Below are 20,167 nucleotides of genomic sequence, written 5' to 3' on the forward strand. Positions count from 1 at the left end.
GACTAATTTGGAATGCATCATGTATTTCGCAATTTTAGGAATCGCAACCATGTTGCGAATTCTAAAATTGCGATTGCATTTAAGAAATCGCAATTTCAGATTTCTTAAATGCAATGCATGATCATTTTTTAATTGTGAATTCACGATTTGGAAGTGGTAAATTAGCATGAAGTTGAACTTCATGCTAATTTACCGAAAACTTTCAAATATGCACAAATTGCATTTTTGAAAGTTTTAATTTACACACACATGCCCTTGTGGCATCTGTGTGTGTAAATTGCATTTAAAGTTACATTTCAGGGGTGCAGGGAGGGGTTCTTTGGAGCCCCCCCTGCACCCTTGAAATTTCATTCACATTTTGCGATTCGCAATCTGAAATTCGCAAAATGTGAATGCCTTCCCTTTCATTCCTATGGGCCTTTTTGCCCATAGGAATCAAAGGGAAGGGTTTTCCTTAATTGCAATTCGCAAATTGTGAATCGCAATAAAGGAAAAATATCGAATCGCAAAAATAAATGCGAATTGTTCATGCATTGCCGTTTGCGATTTCTAAATTGCGATTCCTTAATTTTCACAATTTAGGAATCGCAAACGGGTGCAATGATGCATGTAGCCGTTAGAGTGTTCATGTCCTCTATGAGTGCAGATGCTGGTTTATCATTGAAGTCCTTGAGATGGAGGTTGAGGTAACTGAGCACAGAGAAATTGGCTACCCTAAGATATGGGGCGCCAAATAGTCAGAGAGAGCTGAGCACCAGTTGTAAGGAGGCCAAGAGGTTGATGAATAAGTGCACCCAAAAAGGGAAATGTAGAAGAAAAACAATTAGAGAAGAGCAAGGTTTTGCAGTTAGGAGGTCCACAATTTTATCATTATAGATTTATATTTAAACAGTGGTGATGCCTCCGCCTATTTTGTGGGGTCTATTTATTCCAAACAAAGCAAAATTGTCAGGAAGTGCTGAGATCACATCTGGTATGGACCCGTCTTGAAGCCAGGTTTCTGTTGAAAAGACCACATCTGGGTCAGCATCAGCAAGGAAGTTAAATAAATGGAGCTGATGCTTAGGTTAGGAGCGGCAGCTTAAGCTAAAACATCGGAATTCACTGGGTAAAGGAGAGTCAGCGCAAGTGTTGGAAAGGGGCCGTGGTGCATCCACCATAACCTGAGGGTCATAAACAGTCTCAAGCTGGGAGTTGGGAATATATTCAAACTGGCAGCAAGAACAGTAAAAACGAAGGGTGTCAGGATTGACGACCTGGCAATGCATGTTAGGTGTGGGCCTTAGATTGGATAGGGTCAGGAAGGAAAAGAATCTGGAGGCTGATTGTGAAGGACCAGGATTTCTGGCCACTGGCCTCGGCCGGACGCAGATGGGTGCAGATGTGCTTGCCTTTGGCATGGCAGTGGTGCACTCGCTGCATGAGTCCGCTTCAGCATTGGTTTCAGTAATGTAGTTGTGGTAAAGACTAGATCACACACCACCTGGAAGTACAGGCACAAGCCAAAGGGGCCAAAAATGCCTACGCAACTCCCTACGCACAAACGGCGCACAGCTGCAACGGAACAGGGCTGGAGCCACATAAGGGAAAAGGAGCCGCCAGGCTGAAACGGAGAGCGTGCAAGTGAATCAGGTAAATGTAAAAGCAACAAGAACAAATAACAACTAAAATGGAAGCAATAAAAACAGTGTTAATTAAAACTAAATGTTGCCCTGAGGGAGTAAATAAGGTTTACCACTGCAAGATAAGGTGCTATTATAAGAGTATTGTGGTATTTTAGTACCCTCTATGCATGTGAGCAGCAGCTAAATTTGATGTTATCTTCCAGGCAAGATTGCATCATTATGGCCCTGTTTGTTGCCATTATGTTCATACATTCTGCCATTCATTTAAACTCAATTTTGGAATGGAGGCGTTTCAGAACTTGTAATATGTAGACTGGTGATTCCCTTGAAGAGCCGACCATATATTTCATGGGGAATTTTGATCTTGACAGATCTTCTACCAGCTCTTTATTGTTGTTGCTCCTCTAGCCATATCTTGCTTCATTATCCCAAATTTAAGCCCTACCCCATTAGGTTTAGGCAAGGCCTAGGTGACCCTGAAGCTCATTTCACAGAATTTAAACCTCAATGGGAAGCACTTATATATATGAACATAGCAGGTGTTCCAATTGAAGCTCCACTTCTGTAAAGGACAAATGATCCTCACCTTCTGGGCTTGACGAAGGGAAAGCACGTGTGTTTTCTCTGCAATTCCACATTAAAAGATCAAATGCTTTGTGGAGGTGAATGCTTTATTGATTTATTCGAGCGCAATCTGTAGAGACTGTAAAGAGTGGGTACTTTTTTTCTCATTACCGGGTGAGAGAAGAGTCCATGGTTCTATCTTTGAATTACTAAAAGTATTCAAATATCTTTCCACTTTTTGCCAAGATGATGGACACCTTAACAAGCGTCCCCCCAGGTCATTTTCCACCGATTTTGATGAGGCGTTCTTAATGCCGAGGAATATGAGGTTATCTCATCATACAAAAATGCATTTACTTTATATAGTTAAGAAGAAGTACCCTTGCTTGGTGGAGATTTATGTCTTTGTAGTCTTGTTGTCTTCTCGATAAGAAGAATCATGTTAATACAGATTTGGTTAAGGATGCACAAGGAACAATGACATTGCCAAAACACACACAGGTTCACTGGTAACACTGCCTTGTGCTCCATTATGCAGCTGTAGTGTAGGATACATACTGGATATTCACCCAAGGAGGTAGCACTTAAAAATTAATCAGTAGAAAGCACTCCACTTGAAAAATATTCTGTGAAATCGGTGGACCCTTGTTGGATAAAGTGGTAGGTACAGTTTAGTTGTGGCCCAGTCACTCACCCAGCTACTGACATACACACACAGACACTCAGACAGCTACTCACACATTCAGGCACTCACGCATCCAGTATCACCCACTCAGATACTGGTACACCCACCCACAGACCCATTCAGATACTCACACACCCACTCACAGACCTACTCACAGACCTACTCAGATACTCTCGCACACACTTGTAGACCAACTCAGACGCTCATGCACCCACTCATAGATGTGCTCAGACACTCATACACAAACCCACTCAGGCACTCATGCACCTACTCACAGATCTACTTAGACACTCTCACAGCCACTCGCAGACCCATTCTGACACTTATGAACCCACTCACAGACCCACTTAGACATGCACACACACTCACAGACCCACTGAGGCACTCATTGGTCCACTTAAAGAACCGCTCATACTCTCTCACATTGACTCACAGACCAACTCAGAAGGTAACACACTGACTCACAAACCTACTTAGAGACCCATGCACCCCCTCACAGATCCAATTATAGGCTCACACACCCACTCACAGACTTATTCAGACACTCATGCACTCACTCACAGACTGACTCCTGGAGGCACTCGCAAACCCACTCAGACACTCTCACACCCACTGATAGACCCACTCAGACAATCAGTCATAAACTCATGCACCTATTCAGACTAAGCATGGGCGAATTTTGCGAATCTCCCGTTCGCGAATTTTGCGGATTTGCGAACTCGCAATCCGCAAAATCCGCGAATTCCCGCGAATTTGCGGATTTTTTTTTTTTGTGTTCGCGCGTGTTTCTGCCAGTTCGCGAGGGTTTTTACAATTTCGCAATTTGCGAACTTACCTGTCGGGTCGCAAGTTTTGCAAACTTGTTGTTTCTACGTGTCCAGCCTGTTTGGGACACTCTTCTTCATCACTGCCACTCTCTGTCACCACTGCCACTCTCTGACTACTCATGCCACCCTCTGGCCCACCCATGCCACCCTCTGTTTCATCACCACACCCTCTGGTTGTCCAGTGTACATTATTTTCGGCAAAGCAAGGCACACCTTCCCTGCCTCAAGTGACCTGAATTAATTTGGGGCTGATTAATGTGTCACAGAATATTTTTTTAGCTGGCACCTGCTTCCTTAGTGCTTCCTGATTAGTGATCTTTTGCACTTGCTAAGTGCTTTCATTGTTGCAAAATTAGTTACAACACCTGGCTGCCCCAACTGACAATAATGAATTAGGGGCTGATTAATGGATTTTAACTTCCAGCCTGGCTCCTGCTTGTCTCCCTTAGCTGTAATTCAGGACCTTTGTGGCATATGTGTAACTATTCTGAGGTTCAGAGCAGGGTCACATAATAGTTGCAACTGGCAACTGAACTCTGGAGGGGCCCCTCAGGAAGCACTACAGGAAATGGCTACTAATGATGAGCCTGAACTTTTGAACCTGGTAAGTAGTTTCAGTTTTGCTAAGATCGTATTTCTGCAATTTAGCACTTACTCGCGGGGTGCGAAGTTGTACTGGCAAGCCGCGAACTCACGCGAACAGTGCGAGCAAGCCATAAAATCCGCTGCTCGCGGATTTGCGGATTTTGCGGGAGATTCGCGGATCTCGCGGATTGCGAATTTACCGAAAATCCGCAAAATCCGCGAGCGAAACGGATTTTCCGCCCATGCTTAATTCAGACACTTAGTCACCCACTCACAGATGCACTCAGATACTCACACACCAACTCTTAGACCTACTCAGACACTGAGGCACCCACCCATACACCTAGTGAGGCACTTATGCACCTACTCCCAGACCTACTCAGACACTCACACATCCACTCACATGACCATTGAGACACTCATGCAGTCATCCACACACCTACTGAGAAACTCAATCACTCACACACTCATTTCCAAAGGTTACAGGCTACAGTTAGGACATAAAATAAAAAATCCTTAGAAATTCACAAATAAAACCAAAGGTTAGAGAGAAGTTATAGTTAGGAAATAACATTAAAAACGTAGAATTTCACTAAAAAAACAAAGAATACAGGGACACAATGGTTAGGAAATAAATATATGAATAAACCAAAGGTTACAGGGATGTTATAGTTAGGAAATTGAATAAAAATAATATTAGAAATTCACTGAAAAAGCTGGAGGTTACAGAGACATTATAGTTAGGCTCAGGCATCACTTGTACAAAACCAGAGAAATTCAGCCATTATAGTTAGTGAGATAACTATAACTCACGCCCCTGAATGCACTGCTTATTTCCTCACATATTCCATCACTCATGACATGGTCAGTGACATTACTGAGGATATCGCTGATAACATTGCAAATGACTTCACTGATGACATTACTGATGACATCACCCACAGAATCTCTGATGCACCCACTCACTCCCCCATTTTTTCATACATCCACTCCAACTACCACATTACCATTCTCAAACCCATTCACAAACACATACAATACACATAGCAAACTGCAATGTCCCAGGGGTGGGCACCCCAGGACATTGCTGGAGCCAGACCTGGGGCGGTGGAGGTCACCACAGGGCCATATAGGGCTCCAGAGGGGGGGGGGCTGCGTGGCCCCCTTCATTTCTTCAAATTTGCCCCGGGGAGATGGTGGTCCCAAGGCCAGGGTCTGATACGGACCCCCTTAATTTTTCTATTTGTGCCCTGGGGATGTAGCGGTCCCCATGGATGGAGGACGCAGGAGCCCCCTCTTTTATACTGAATATTAAATCAAGCCCCAGGGAGGTGGTGGTCCGTTTTAGGAACTCATGCAAGTACTTTATCACCATTGAGAGTGACTTGATCTTCGATTTTACATTGATGCCAAATGACCCTGCTGTAAATGGTATTTAATTTTTTGAAAGCATGATATGGGTATAGTGGTACATGTAATTGGAAAAGAGACAAATATATCAAAAACAAAGCATTGAAGGATGTGAACTTTGTATTGAGACAACTGTAAAGCACTATGGTAGTTGTGATCCTCATAATAAGTGGAATGATTTAAGGGAGAAAGAAAATACCTGGTTATTTGGAAAATAAGATACTGTCAATGCATTCAAACCTTAATGAAATATTGAATATTTGGACCCCCTGCTATATTTATTTTTAATAATATGGGATGCCCTAACATCGCAATCCTTCTTTATTGTCTTTGAAGCTATGTTGAAAAAGAGCAAACAGATGTACACACTCATGTGATGCATGTGAGTAAGACTCGCAGGAGTCGATAACGCATTATTCAATGTAACATGCCTGAATAAAGGATTATCACTAATGCACAACTGGTTGGGCCTGTTTTTACTGATGGCGGAGTTTGTGTTGTTTCATATGGAATCTATCTATCTATCTATCTATCTATCTATCTATCTATCTATCTATCTATCTATCTATCTATCTATCTATCTATCTATCTATCTATCTATCTATCTATCTATCTATCTATCTATCTATCTATCTATCTATCTATCTATCTATCAAAGTATTACCTACTGTTGGTCACCAGTAGATAGTTACGGTTAGGACCATGTTTCTATAGGAAAAGTGCTTTTTGGCTTGCCTATAAGTTTGTCGCCATTTGATATATTCTCAGGACATTTTCCCCAAAAAGTACCCCATTGATTCTTGTTGTGCATACATACATCATCTACCGGGCTAGCCCCCGACAGCCTCAGAGCCATTGTTTTAACATCCCCCCTTAGCTTGAATCTATTTTCTTAGGGGGCTTTCATCCCTATTGTTCTTTTTAAAGTTATTAGCCAGGGATACGATCTTACTAGAGCCCTTTTTAAGTTTTGTTTTGTTTTTAGACTTTCATTTTTTAAGGCCTAGGACTTCATCTTCTCTCAACCCAGTCTTTACAGTATGCAGCTCTTCCTCGTCATCAAGTACCTCTTCATACTCAGTGCTTGAGTTTTCTTCAATCTCGGCCACCCCTTCTGAAAGTAGTGCTCCATTATCCGAAGCATTAATAATGTCTGTAGCATCTATGGTCTGATCCTCCTTCCCATAATTATTTATAATTACCAGGCAAGCAGCAGTTTTTAAAGCCTCTGGATTTCCTTCAGTTCCATCCACAGGGGGCATTAGGTCTTGTTCTGCCAAGTTCGTGACCAGGGCTATCTCATCCTCAATGATATTTTCAGGGACGGAGCCATTTTGATTGTCAGCCTCGAGTTTCTCCCCCTCACAAATCTCTTGAGCCAGTGTGTGTATATCAGCAGCTGTTACTAGTACAGAGACAGGCATAAGTTCATTGCTGATGATCAAATCCAGTACTTTAGTTGAGCCATGAGTCTGAGTATCTAACATATTGGCCATATCGTCTCATAAGTGTGTTTTATTCAGCCTGACTTGGTTGATTACATTTTTATTACAAGTTATCTGTCCGTTTGCCAAATGTCCACTTTTGGTGACGCTCGCTTCATTAGAGGCAGTATTGCTATCCGTTTGCTTAAGTTGTAATGTGGCATTTAGCCCAGAATTTAACTGAAGTACAGGACTAGTTACAAACAGCGGGGGTCTTATCAATTGCTTACCCGCAGCCGCAGCGTTTCCAGTTCCTTTAATCACTTCAGCAGTTGTGGCCAAATCACCCGGCATTCCCCTTGGTATCAGCGCTGGTGAGTCCACTTTGGCTGCTTTCCCCGCCTGGGTGGTTCTACTATTTAATTTAGGAGCCATCCCAAGACTGGGCGTCCACCCGTGCCCTGGAATCTCCGGCCGTGGTGCACACCCGCTTGACTCTCGGCTCTGATGTAGAGCAGCTGTAATCCGTGCGAAGCCCACTTCTTGAACCAACAGGAAAGACGTGGTCGCAGGCCCGCTGCTTTCCAGGTTTCCAGCCACCGCAAGTGGCGTCTCTGAGGGATCCAGAGCATTCGTCGGTAAGTGTTTTTCACAGAGCCAGCCCCAGAAAAGTTTGCAACTTTAAAAAGAAAAAAGAAAAATATATATCTTTTTTTTGCTTTTCTCCGTTTTCCGTAGCTGAGAGCTAACCGACTTCAATTTATAGCGCCGAACAAAAAACGCTCTGCTCTCATAACTCAAAGCTGACTCTCATGGCTGGGGTTTACGGGAGCCTCCACCTGCTGCCTCCTCCGACAGGGCGGTGGCTGAGACTCGAGGCTCCGAAGTAGCAGCCCAAGATAGAGAGTCAAGCTTGGTGGCTAAAAAGAAAAGTCTTTAGGTTCTTACAGAAGGCTAGCAGAGAGTGACAGCTCCTGAACTCAACTTGGAGAGAGTTCCTGAGTTTGAGGCCCTGGTAAGAAAACAAATGGCCTCTCATGTGAGCCTGCCGGAATCTGGGCACTGGGAAAAGTGAGAGATTTGATGTTCTCAACTGTCGGGCGGGCACATAGAGTTTCACCAGGTTTTGGATGTAAAAGGGAGCTAAGTCGTTGTTTGGCCTGAAACATGTAGCATAAAGCCTTGAATTTGTTGCGCTTGTTCACCTTGACTCACTGTAGTTTATGAAGCAGCGGTGAAGCAGGAGCATATCTGTCTGGTGCATGTCTGGTGGCCACCATCTTTCGGTCCCCCGCCGAGTCCAGCTAGCAAAGTGAGAAATCTAGGCGTCATCTTCGATGCTGGCCTCAATTTTATGGCACATGCGAATAAAACTGCGGCTTCAGCTCATATGAAATTGAGAATGATTAGGAAAATACTACCTTTCCTACCGAACACGGCCGGGAAAACACTGGTCAACTCACTAGTCCTGTCCTCCTTGGACTATTGTAATGCTCTATTCTTAAATGCCCAAGTCCGAGTGACAAATAAGATGCAGTCAATCCAAAATGCAGCCGCACGAATGCTGGCTGGGATCCCCAAGTTCGCACCAGTTACAAACATCATTAGGGATCTCCATTGGCTCCCGATACGCAGCCGTATCAAATTCAAATCGCTGTGTATTGTTTACAAGTCACTCAATAATCAAGGTCCCCACTTTCTCAAACAGAATCTTCTCCATCATGTCCCAACCCGATCTCTTCGTTCCTCTATTCAGAACTTCTTGGCTGTGCCTTGCACTAGAACAGTCACCTGGGGCGACAGGCGTTTCCTGGTTGCCGCCCCTAGACTCTGGAACACCCTTCCTGCACATATCCGAGCAAGTCCCTCCCTGTTCACATTCCGCAAACAGCTAAAGACGTGGTTATTTGACCAATAGCCTTGTATATCTTCTTTACCCAGTTGCTGATCCATCCCTTAACTAGCGCCGAGACGCCCACGGGTATTCGCCGCGCTCTACAAATGTCAATAAATAAATAAATAAATAAATATCTAGGCAGCCAAAAAAGAAGGCACGCAGCTGCATTCTGTACGATCTGCAGACAATGGACTGAGGCTTTATTTGCACCCAGGTACAAAATATTGCTGCAGTCCAGTCTGGATGTCACAAGAACCTGCATAACCGTTCTCTGGGCTGCCGGTGGAATCAGCCAGAGGATATTTTTAAGCCATTTGAGAACAGTGAAGCAGGTTGCAGTGACCCTGTGATTTGAGGGAAAGATTATTATCAATAATAAACCCCAGATTCTTTGCTTTAAGGACTGGAGCAGGCAATGGTCCCAGAGTATCAGGCCAGTGGTTAATTCCCCCAAAGTTCAGGGTTGTTACCCAGAACTAGGACCTCAATTTTAGTGCCATTCAGATTCATGGCATTTCTGGTCATCCACAAGGAGATATTTGTTAGGCCAAGCTGTAGCTGGGAGGGGTCTTGCTTCTGAACGGCTGAAAGTGAGAAGATAATCTGGGTATTATCTGCATAAGAAAAGATGGTCAGCAATGTCCGTCAGAGGGCGAACATAGAAGTTGAAGAACAAAGGGCTCAAAATCGTTCCCTGAGGCACTCCAGAGGTTAAAGCTAAAGTATTCGATCTTGTGTTATTTGAGAACACCTGAAAGGTATGATCTTTTAAGAAGGAGATCAGCCACCTTAAGGCCAAATCCTCAATACCTGAGGCTTCAAGTCGGTCTGCCAGGATGAAGTGTGACACCATATCGAATGCCGCACTCAAGTCTAGCAGGTTGAGGGCGGCAGTACCACCGGAGTCTAGCTTTTGCCTGAGACAGTCAGTGACCCCAAATCGGGCAGATTTGATGCTATGGCCGGGTCTAAAACCAGATTGTGAGGGATGAAACAAATTGTGAATAGCAACAAAGGAGGAGAGTTGGACATTGACGTTCCTTTCAAGAAAAACAGACTGAAGAGACATCGGGTGGAAATTCGTCCAACAGAGAGGATCAAGACCATCCTTTTTTAACAAAGGAAGAACAAGAGCGTGTTTTCAGGTGCATGTCCTGTGCTGAAAGGTGTATTGAGAAGGTTGAGAATCACAGTAAGGACAGCCTCATCCAAGAGTCTGGCTTTGGAGGGAGGAAGAGGGTCAAGCGGTGGATCAGACTTGATGGATCCCAGTAGTGACTGCAGAGTGGCCATAGGGAGCCATGCCCTAGTTTGTGGAGATTCCTCAATTTGAAAAACCTCCTGGGATATATCAACTGACCATCAGTTTGAATTGCGGGGAATGTTAAGTTCCTTTGTTGGCAGTGGATGGTCTTGACTTTATTTTTAAAGAACGTCGCTAGCTCATTACACTGATGTTGAGATAGAGAAGGGGAAGACAGAAAAGTACTGGTTACCAAGAGTTAGTTTACAACTTTAAAGAAAGTGTTCTTGCAGTGTTGGCAGTTCGTGTTCTTCTCCGAGAAGAAAGTCACACAAGCAGATCTACAAAGGGCATGGCATTTCTTCAATGCTGTCAAGTATTCAGAATTAGCCTCAGGTGCATAGTGTTTCCTCCATTGTTTTTCTAAAACTTTTACATTTTTTTTATCCTGTTTGAGGGAGTCAGTAAACCAGGGGGCGGTAGGATGTGTTCTGTGTTGTGGTTTAGCTGAAAGTGGTAGGGTTGAGTCAATAAACTCAGTGAGCCATTGATGCACAGAGATTTGGTTTGGGTCAGGTAGGTATATAAGGGTAGGGGTTCTTTCTAGGAGCAGTTTATTAATCACCTACATATCAAGTTTAGACCAATTCCTGGTTTTAGGCAGTGAGGCCATCCGGGTAAAGGAGGCAGAAAGGAGCTGAATGGTAAAAGGTACTGAAAAATGATCCATCCAACAGAGTTGGATGGGTGGCGTGACAGATAATGTGGGATATTGGAAAAAAATAGGGTCCAAAAGGTGCCAATGTGAGTGGGTGAGGAATTGAAGAGCAGAAGATTAATGCCCACATGCATCAAAGTCAATTGCATTCGCAAACGGTGCGAATCGCAATTTTTGGCCGTTTGCGAATTCAATTGACTAATTTGGAATGCATCATGCATTTCGCAATTTTAGGAATCGCAACCATGTTGCGATTTCTAAAATTGCGATTGCATTTAAGAAATCACAGTTTCAGATTTCTTAAATGCAATGCATGATAATTTTTTAATTGCGAATTCGCAATTTTGAAGTGGTAAATTAGCATGAAGTTGAACTTCATGCTAATTTACCGAAAACTTTCAAATATGCACAAATTGCATTTTTGAAAGTTTTAATTTACACACACATGCCCTTGGGGCATGTGTGTGTGTAAATTGCATTTAAAGTTACATTTCAGGGGTGCAGGGTGGGGTTCTTTGGACCCCCCCCTGCACCCTTGAAATTGCATTCACATTTTGCGATTCGCAATTTGAAATTCGCAAAATGTGAATGCCTTTCCATTCATTCCTATGGGCTTTTGGCCCATAGGAATCAATGGGAAGGGTTTTCCTTAATTGCGATTCACAAATTGTGAATCGCAATTAAGGAAAAATACTGAATCGCAAAAATAAATGTGAATTGTCCATGCATTGCTGTTTGCGATTTCTAAATTGCGATTCCTTAATTTTCGCAATTTAGGAATCGCAAACGGGTGCAATGATGCATGTGGCCGTTAGAGTGTTCATGTTCTCTATGAGTGCAGATGCTGGTTTATCATTGGACTCCTTGAGATTGAGGTTGAGGTCACTGAGCACAGAGAGTTTGGCTACCCGTAAGATATGGGGCGCCAAATAGTCAGAGAGAGCTGAGCACCAGTTGTAAGGAGGCCAAGAGGTTGATGAATAAGTGCACCCGAAAAGGTAAATGTAGAAGAAAAACAAATAGAGAAGAGCAAGGTTTTGCAGTTAGGAGGTCCACAATTTTATCGTTATAGATTTATATTTAAACAGTGGTGATACCTCCGCCTATTTTGTGGGGTCTATTTATTCCCAACAAAGCAAAATTGTCAGAAAGTGCTGAGATCACATCTGGTATGGACCCGTCTTGAAGCAAGGTTTCTGTTGAAAAGACCGCATCTGGGTCAGCATCAGTAAGGAAGTTAAATAAATGGAGCTGATGCTTAGGTTAGGAGCGGCAGCTTAAGCTAAAACATCGGAATTCACTGGGTAAAGGAGAGTCAGCGCAAGTGTTGGAAAGGGGCCGTGGTGCATCCACCATAACCTGAGGGTCATAAGCAGTCTCAAGCTGGGAGTTGGGAGTATATTCAAACTGGCAGCAAGAACAGTAAAAACGAAGGGTGTCAGGATTGACGACCTGGCAATGCACGTTAGGTGTGGGCATTAGATTGGACAGGGTCAGGGAGGAATAGAATCTGGAGGCTGATTGTGAAGGACCAGGATTTCGGGCCACTGGCCCCGGCCAGACGCAGATGGGTGCAGATATGCTTGCCTTTGGCATGCCAGTGGTGCACTCGCTGCATGAGTCCGCTTCAGCATTGGTTTCAGTAAGGTGGTTGTGGTAAAGACTAGACCACACACCACCTGGAAGTACAGGCACAAGCCAAACGGGCCAAAAATGCTTATGCAACTCCCTTCGCACAAACGGCGCACAGCTGCGACGGAACAGAGCTGGAGCCACACCAGGGAAAAGGAGCCGCCAGGCTAAAACTGAGAGCGTGCAAGTGAATCAGGTAAATGTAAAAGCAACAAGAACAAATAACAACTAAAATGGGAGCAATAAAAGCAGTGTTAATTAAAACTAAAGTTGCCCTGAGGGAGTAAATAAGGCATCAGCAGCAGCTTTACCACTGCAAGATAAGGTGCTATTATAAGAGTATTGTGGTATTTTAGTACCCTCTATGCATGTGAGCAGCAGCTAAATTTGATGTTATCTTCCAGGCAAGATTGCATCGTTATGGCCCTGTTTGTTGCCATTATGTTCATACATCCTTCCATTCATTTAAACTCAATTTTGTGATGGAGGTGTTTCAGAACTTGTAATATGTAGACTGGTGATTCCCTTGAAGAGCCTACCATATATTTCATGGGGAATTTTGATCTTGACAGATCTTCTACCAGCTCTTTATTGTTGTTGTTCCTCTAGCCATATCTTGCTTCATTATCCTAAATTTAAGCCCTACCCCATTAGGTTTAGGCAAGGCCTGGGTGGCCTTGAAGCTCATTTCACAGAATTTAAACCTCAATGAGAAGCACTTACATATATGAACATAGCAGATGCTCCAATTAAAGCTCCACTTCTGTAAAGGACAAATGATCCTCACCTTCTGGGCTTGAAGAAGGGAAAGCAAGTGTGTTTTCTCTGCAATTCCACATTGAAAGATCTAAAATGCTTTGTGGAGGTGAATGCTTTGTTGATTTATTTGAGCGCAATCTGTAGAGACTGTAAAGAGTGGGTACTTTTTTTCTCATTACCGGGTGAGAGCAGAGTCCATGGTTCTCCCTTTGAATTACTAAAAGTATTCAAATATGCAAAATCATTTGGAAGCTTTGCCTGTTTGTCCCCGCCCCCCATGGTAGTATTCAAAGGTCTTTCCACTTTTTGCCAAGGTGATGGACAGCTTAACAAGAGCCCCCCCAGGTCCTTTTCCACCAATTTAGGTGAGGCGTTCTTAATGCTGAGGAATTTGAAGATATCTCAACATACAAAAACGCACTTACTTTATATAGTTAAGAAGAAGTACACTTGCTTGGTGGAGATTTACGTCTTTGTAGTCTTGTTGTCTTCTCTATAGGAAGAATCATGTTAATACAGATTTGGTTAAGGATGCACAAGGAACAATGACATTGCCAAAACACACAGAAGGTCACTGGTAACATTGCCTTGTGCTCCATTATGCAGCTGTAGTGTAGGATACATACTGGATATTCACCCAAGGAGGTAGCACTTAATAATTAATCAGTAGAAAGCACTCCACTTGGGTAAATAATTTGTGAAAACGGTGTACCCTTGTTGGATAAAGTGGCAGGTATAGTTTAGTTGTGGCCCAGTCACTTACCCAGCTACTGACATACACACACAGACACTTAGACAGCTACTCACACATTCAGGCACTCACGCATCCAGTATTACCCACTCAGATACTGGTACACCCACCCACAGACCCATTCAGATACTCACACACCCACTCACAGACCCATTCACAGACCTACTCAGATACTCTTGCACACACTTGTAGACCCACTCAGAAGCTCATGAACCCACTCATAGATGTGCTCAGACACTCACACGCAAACCCACTCAGGCACTCATGCGCCTACTCACAGAACTACTTAGACACTCTCACAGCCACTTGCAGACCCATTCTGACACTTATGAACCCGCTCACAGACCCACTTAGACATGCACACACACTCACAGACCCACTGAGGCACTCATTGGTCCACTTAAAGAACCACCCATACTCTCTCACATTGACTCACAGACCAACTCAGAAGGTAACACACTGACTCACAGACCCACTTAGAGACTCATGCACCCCCTCACAGACCCAATCATAGGCTCACACACCCACTCACAGACTTATTCAGACACTCATGCACTCACTCACAGACTGACTCCTGGAGACACTCGCAAACCCACTCAGACACTATCACTCCCACTGACAGACCCACTCAGACAATCAGTCAGAAACTCATGCACCTATTCAGACATTTAGTCACCCACTCACAGACCCACTCAGATACTCACACACCAACTCATAGACCTACTCAGACACTGAGGCACCCACCCACACACCTAGTAAGGCACTTATGTAACTACTCCCAGACCTACTCAGACACTCACACATCCACTCACATGCCCATTGAAACACTCATGTACTCATGCACTCATCCACACAACTACTGAGACACTCAATCACTCACACACTCATTCTCAAAGGTTACGAGCTACAGTTAGGAAATAAAATAAAAAATCCTTAGAAATTCACAAATAAAACCAAAGGTTACAGAGAAGTTATAGTTAGGAAATAACATTAAAAACGTAGAATTTCACTAAGAAAACAAAAGATACAGGGACATAATGGTTAGGAAATAAATATATGAATAAACCAAAGGTTACAGGGATGTTATAGTTAGGAAATTGAATAAAAATAACCTTAGAAATTCACTGAAAAAGCTGGAGGTTACAGAGACATTATAGTTAGGCTCAGGCGTCACTTGTACAAAACCAGAGAAATTCAGCCATTACAGTTAGTGAGATAACTATAACGCACACCCCTGAATGCACTGCTTATTTCCTCACATATTCCATCACTCATGACATGGCCAGTGACATTACTGAGGATATCGCTGATAACATTGCAAATGACTTCACTGATGACATTACTGATGACATCATCCACAGAATCTCTGATGCACCCACTTACTCCCCCATCTTTTCATACATCCACTCCAACTACCACATTACCATTCTCAAACTCATTCACACACACATACAATACACATAGCAAACTGCAATGTCCCAGGGGTGGGCACCCCGGGACATTGCTGGAGCCAGCCCTGGGGCGGTGGAGGTCCCCAGGGCCATAGAGGGCTCCAGGAGGGGGGCTGCGTGGTTCCCCTCATTTCTTCAAATTTGCCCCGGGGAGATGGTGGTCCCAAGGCCAAGGTCTGATTCAGACCCCCTTAATTATTCTATTTGTGCCCTGGGGATGTAGCGGTCCCCATGGATGGAGGGTGCAGGAGCCCCCCTCTTTTATACTAAATATTACATCAAGCCCCAGGGAGGTGGCGGTCCATTTTCGGAACTCAGGCAAGTCCTTATCACCAATGAGAGTGACTTGATCCTTGATTTTACATTGATGCCAAATGACCCTGCTGTAAATGGTATTTAATTTTTTGAAAGCATGATATGGGTATAGTGGTACATGTAATTGGAAAAGAGACAAATATATCAAAAACAAAGCATTGACGGATGTGAACTTTGTATTAAGACAACTGTAAAGCACTATGGTAGTTGTGACCCTCATGATAAGTGGAATGATTTAAGGGAGAAGGAAAATACCTGCTTATTTGGAAAATAAGATACTGTCAATGCATTCAAACCTTCATGAAATATTGAATATTTGGACCCACTGCTATATTTATTTTTAATAATATAGGATGCCCTAACATCGCAGTCTTTCTTTATTGTCTTTGAAGCTATGTTGAAAAAGAGCGAACAGATGTACACACTCATGTGATGCATGTGAGTAAGACTCGCAGGAGTCGAAACGCATTATTCAATGTAACATGCCTGAATAAAGGATTATCATTAAGGCACAACTGGTTGGGCCTGTTTTTACTGATGGAGGAGTTTGTGTTGTTTCATATGGAATCTATCTATCTATCTATCTATCTATCTATCTATCTATCTATCTATCTATCTATCTATCTATCTATCTATCTATCTATCTATCTATCTATCTATCTATCTATCTATCTATCTATCAATAGAAGAATTACCTACTGTTGGTCACCAGTAGATAGTTACGGTTAGGACTATGTTTCTATAGGAAAAGTGTTTTTTGGCTTGCCTATAAGTTTGTCGCCATTTGATGTATCCTCAGGCCATTTTCCCCCAAAAGTATTCCATTCATTCTTGTTGTGCATGGGAAGTTTCAGGGGATTCGTGAAGCGGGGACTGAGAAAAATGGGGTTACTCAGAGACTTATACACCCAGTCACAGACCCACTCAGAGACTCGTAAACCCACTCAGACACTCATACACCCACTCTCATACGTACCCAGAGACTTATACACCCAGTCACAGACCCATTGAGAGACTCATACACTCACTGACAGACCCACTCAGACACTCATGCACCCACACACAGACACACTGAGAGACCTATGCTTCCACTCACACAATTAGAGATTGATGCACCCACTCAGAGACTCATGCACCCAGTAACACACCCACTCAGACTCTCACATACCCACTCATAGATCCACAGAGAGACTTATGCTTCTAATCACACACCCACTGAAAGACTGATATAACCACTCAGAGACTCATGCAGCCAGTCACAGACCCACTCAGACACCCGCGACTCACAGACCCACTAAGAGACTTATGCTTCCACTCATACGCTTAATGATAGATTGATGCTCCTACTCACAGACACACTCAGAGACTCATGCACTCACTCATATATCTAGTCACAGATGCATGTACCAATTCACATACCCACTCAGACATGCATACACACATTCACACACCCGCTCAAACACTCATACACCCACTCACCTACCCAGTCCGACTTATACACAGACTCACACACTCATTTAAAGATTCATGCACCCACTCATATACCACTCATAGACTCATGCAGCCACTTACAGACCCATTGAAGGACTCATGCAAACAGTCACAGACCCACTCAGAGACATATGCACTCAATCACGTATCCACTCAGACGCATGCACTGACTCACTAACCCGCACAAAAAACTCATGCAACTAGACATAGGCTCACTGGGAGACTCATGCACCCACTCACATACCTACTCATAGACTTATGCACCCAGTCAGAGACCCACTCAGGCACTCATGCACTCACTAAGAGAGTTACTCTGAGAGTTATGCACCCAGTCACAGACCCAGTGAAAGACTCAAACACCGACTCACGAACCCACTCAAAACCATAGGCACCAACTCATAGATCCAGTCACAGACTCATATATCCACTCACATACCTACTCAGTCATACACCCATTCACATACCCACTCAGACACTCTTGGACCCACTCATAGACTTAGTCAGGGAGGCATGTGCCTACTCATATACCCATTCAAAGACGTATACACCGAGTGAGATATTCAGAGACTCATGTGCACACATATACCCACTCAGACTCATGCACCCACTCGTATATCCATACAGAGATGCATGCATTCACTCATATACCCACTCAAACACTGATGCACCCACTCATAAACCCATGCATAGCCTTATGCACCCAGTCAAAGACACTCTGAGGCTCTAACACAGTCACAGACCCACTAGATCACTTGCACACCCATTCACACACCCACTCACAGACTTAAACACTCCTTTACAGACCCAGTAAAAGACTCATACACCCAATCACAGCCTACTCAGACACTTATACACTGAGTCATAGATCTATTCACACACTCATGTACTCACTGACATACCCACTCAGACACTTTTACCCCCACAGAAAGGTTATAGTCAGGAAATAGAATTGAGAAAACCTTTAAAATTCACTGAAATGACCAAAGGTTAGAGGGTTGTTATAGGTAGGAAAAAGAAGTTAAAAAACCTTAGAAATTCACTGGCAAAAAGGAAGGTCGCAGGGATGTTATAGTTGCGCTCAGGTTGCACTCTTACAACACCAGTGAAATTCAGCCCTTATATCTTATGACCTCACACATTACATCACTCATGACGTGGTCAGTGACATCACTGAGGAAATCACTGATGACATCTCAACTGACATCACTGATGACATCATTCAGTGACTGTGAGTGTTTTTAAAAAAGATTATGAGTGTTAAATAAAATATACCAATGTGTATTAGTGAATCAGTGGGTGAATGAGTGCCTGGATGATTCAGTGTGTGAGTGACTGAGTGTATAAGTGAGTGAATAGGTGTATCAGTGAAAATATGAATGACTGGTTGTGTGAATGTCTGTATCAGTCTCTAAGTTGGTGTCTAAATGGCTATTTGGGCATGTGAGTGGGTACATGAGTTACTATATTGGTAAGTGATTGGCTGTCTGAGTACTTCTATGGGTGTTTGAGTATCTGTGTGGGTGGGTGAGGGGGGTTTGTGACTACCTGTATGGATGAGTGAGTCTGTGGCTATATGGGTGAGTGAGTGTATGTGTGAGGGGCTGGATGGGTTAGAGAGTGTATGTATGGCTGTGTTGTTGAGTGAGTACATATGTCAGTTGTATATGGGTTGAGTAACTGGGAATGTGAAAGGCAGTATAGGTGAGTGATGGGGTATGTGAGTGACTGTATGGGTGAGTGAGTGCATGTGGGATTGGCTGTAGGGAGTAGTGTGTGCCTGTGTCAGTGACTATTTGGTCAAGTGAAAATGTGTTCATATCTGTAGGAGTAAGTGAGCGAGTGTATATGTAATAGTATGAGTTAGTAAGTGGCTGTGTGATTGTCTGTGTAGGTGAGTGAGTACGTGTGTAAGTAGCTCAATGGGTGACTGACTCAATGTCTGAGTGGCTGTACTGGTGTCTGAGTGGAAATGTTAGTGGCTGTAGAAGAAAGTAAGTGGGTGTATGAGTGGTTATATGGGTGAGTGAGTGGATGTGTGTGTGTTGGCCTGTGGATGTGTAAGTAGTGGTATGGGTGTGTGAATGGGTTTGATAATGGCAGTGTGGAAGTTGGAGAGGGTGTATGAAAGATAATATGGGAGTGTGAGTGGGTGCATCAGAGATTCTGTATATGGTGTAATTTGAGATGTCATCCGTGATGTTATCAGTAAGTATGGGCGGAAAATCCGTTCCGCTCGTGGATTTTGGGTAAATTCGCAATCCGAGAGATTCGCGAATTTCCCGCAAAATCCGCAAATCCGCGAGCAGCGGATTTTATGGCTTGCTCGCACTGTTCGCGTGAGTTCTCGGCTTCCCAGTTCAACTTCGCGCCCCGCGAATAAGCGCTAAATTGCAGAAATACGATCTTAGCAAAACTGAAACTACTTACCAGGTTCAAAAGTTCAAGCTCATCATTAGTAGCCATTTCCTGTAGTGCTTCCTGAGGGGCCCCTCCAGAGTTCAGTTGCCTACTTGCAACTATTATGTGACCCTGCTCTGACCCTCAGAATAGTTACACATATGCCACAAAGGTCCTGAATTACAGCTAAGGGAGACAAGCAGGAGCCAGGCTGGAAGTTCAAATCCAGTGACACATTAATCAGCCCCTAATTCATTATTGTCAGTTGGGGCAGGGCAGGTGTTGTAACTAATTTTGCAACAATGAAAGCACTTAGCAAGTGCAAAAGATCACTAATCAGGACGCACTAAGGAAGCAGGTGCCAGCTAAAAAAATATTCTGTGACACATTAAT

Source organism: Lissotriton vulgaris, chromosome 9, assembly GCF_964263255.1.
Source record: "Lissotriton vulgaris chromosome 9, aLisVul1.2, whole genome shotgun sequence".
NCBI classification, from domain to species: Eukaryota; Metazoa; Chordata; class Amphibia; order Caudata; family Salamandridae; genus Lissotriton; species Lissotriton vulgaris.